Source organism: Orcinus orca, chromosome X (assembly GCF_937001465.1).
Source record: "Orcinus orca chromosome X, mOrcOrc1.1, whole genome shotgun sequence".
In the NCBI taxonomy this organism is placed as follows: domain Eukaryota; kingdom Metazoa; phylum Chordata; class Mammalia; order Artiodactyla; family Delphinidae; genus Orcinus; species Orcinus orca.
The window spans coordinates 52,714,672-52,717,533 of NC_064580.1; the positions used below are offsets into that span (position 1 = coordinate 52,714,672).

A 2,862-nucleotide genomic window follows, 5' to 3' on the forward strand; every position below is an offset into this window, starting at 1 on the left:
GCAGCTCTATTTACAATAGCCCGGAGATGGAAACAACGTAAGTGTCCATCATCGGATGAATGGATAAAGAAGATGTGGCACATATATACAATGGAATATTACTCAGCCATAAAAAGAAACGAAATTGAGCTATTTGTAATGAGGTGGATAGACCTAGAGTCTGTCATACAGAGTGAAGTAAGTCAGAAAGAAAAAGACAAATACCGTATGCTAACACATATATATGGAATTTAAGAAAAAAAAAATGTCATGAAGAACCTAGGGGTAAGGCAGGAATAAAGACGCAGACCTCCTAGAGAACAGACTTGAGGTTATGGGGAGGGGGAAGGGTGAGCTGTGACGGGGCGAGAGAGAGTCATGGACATATACACACTAACAAACGTAGTAAGGTAGATAGCTAGTGGGAAGCAGCCGCATGGCACAGGGATATTGGCTCGGTGCTTTGTGACAGCCTGGAGGGGTGGGATAGGGAGGGTGGGAGGGAGGGAGACGCAAGAGGGAAGAGATATGGGAACATATGTATATGTATAACTGATTCACTTTGTTATAAAGCAGAAACTAACACACCATTGTAAAGCAATTATACCCCAATAAAGATGTTAAAAAAAAAAAGTCAAATGATAAATTATAAAAACTTGAATTGAAAATGAAAACACATGAAAAGTTGTGGGATATAGATAAATCAGTGTTTACACGGAAATTCAAAGCATTAAAAATTTATAGGGATAGTACCCCGGTAAACATGGTAAACGTTCCTAAGACCCACTAGACTTTCTATAAGAAGTGTGACTAGCACAACCCAACAAAATGACATGGTACAAGAAGGGCAAGGACTCTGGCCTGTCCCAGGAAAGCAGTGTTACCACAGGAAGTAGAGTGGCTATGGTGAGCAGGCTAAGTGGATTTTCCGGCAAAGGCTAAAACTACAAAGAAAATTGTGCTAAGGCTTGAATGCTTAAGCCCTATTATACATCTAAAAGAATGCCAGCTATTGATAGATGCATGCATTATGAACTGGGAAGAGACAACAAGAGAAGAGGCCAAATCATCCCGTTCTGGGCTTCACCTTTTGTTTTATTATAAGGGAAATAAAATCTTGAGGTTATGTTAACTTCAAAAAAATAAGTTTACATTAAGAAGAAAAGAATGGTCTCAAATCAATGCTCTAACGAGAATTCACCTTAAGAAACTAGAAGAAGAAAGGCAATATAAACTCAGAGCAAAGAGAAGGACATAAAAACCTGAGCAGAAATCTATGAAATAAAGCCAGAAAAACAAAGAAAGAAAATCAATGAAACCAAAAGTTGTTTCTTTGGAAAAAAAATAGGCAATTGATAAACCTCTACTCAGACTGATCAAGAAAGTGAAGGCACAAATTACCAACACCAAAAATGAAAAAGGGGAAATCACCAGATCTACTAACATTAGAAGAATAAGAAAATATTATGAACTAAGCCACTAAATTCACCAACTTGGATGAAATGGACAAATTCCCTGAAAAAAAAAAACACAGCCCTGACCTACTGTAGTAGACTGTGAGAACTCTAGTATTCATCTGCCTAAGGAACTCCAGGTAGAGAAATCAAAATGAGTAAGGAGAAAAAAGAACCCTCCTACACTGTTGTCAGGAATGTAAATTGGTGCGGGCACTATGGAAAACAGTACTGAGGTTCCTTTAAAAACTAAAAATAGAGTCGCCATGTGATCCAGCAATCCAAATCCTGGGCATATATCCAGAGAAAACTCTAATTGGAAATGATGCATGCACCCAAATTTTCATAACAGCACTATTTACAATAGCCAAGACCTGGAAGCAGCCTAAATGTCCACTGACAGATGAATGGATAAAGAAGAGGGGTGTGTGTGTGTGTGTGTGTGTGTGTGTGTGTGTGTGTGTATGTATGTAATATATATATAATACAATATATATAATACAATATTAGCCATAAAAAAAGAATGAAATAATGCCACTTGAAGCAACATGGATGGACCTAGAGATTATCATACTAAGTGAAGTCAGACAGAGGAAGACAAATATTATATGATATCACTTATATGTGGAATCTAAAAAAATGATACAAATGAACTTACAAAACAGAAATAGACTCATGTAGAAAACAAACTTATGGTTAACAAAGGGGAAAGGCGGGGAAGGATAAATTAGGACTTTGGTATTAACAGATACACACTACTATATATAAAATACTGATATATAAACAACAAGGACCTACTGTACAGCACGGGGAATGACATTCAATATCTTGTGATAACCTATAGTGCAAAAGAATCTGAAAAAGAATGTGTGGGCATAATACATATATATATATATATATATATATATATATATATATATATACATACATACACACACAAAATCTGAATCACTTTGCTGTATACCTGAAACTAACACAACAATGTAAATCAACTATACTTCAATTAAAAAAACAATGAGTAGGGACGTGGAAGCACTGAACAAAACAAGTGTTTCTACTGGAGTAGAAAAACAGAGTTTAGAATAGCAGAAGCTAAAGAAGTAGAAATCAGCAAGTAGAGGATTGGTTAAGATCAGAGATTAGTTAAGAAGCCATGGCATAATTCGGTGAATGATGATGAGGGTCTGAACTACCAAGGTAGTAGTAAGAATGAAGAGAAGATTAAAATTTGAGAAATAGGTAACCAATAAAATAAGCAGAATTGGTGACTGACTGACTATGGGAAGGATGAAGGAGGAGGAGGAGCACAGAAGGGCTCTTATGCATTGGGCTTGGGGACCAGGTGCTACTAATTCATACTGGGACTAGGCAAGCAATGGTGGTTGATGGCAGAGGAAGATCATGGTCTACATTTATGGAAATCAAGGTT

At 36.8% G+C, this 2,862-nt stretch overlaps 1 pseudogene; it reads left to right on the forward strand.

Moving 5' to 3' along the window:
- Positions 1 to 742: 742 nt before the first annotated feature.
- LOC117198803 (60S ribosomal protein L36a-like) lies at positions 743 to 1,083 on the forward strand (annotated as a pseudogene).
- Positions 1,084 to 2,862: the final 1,779 nt, after the last annotated feature.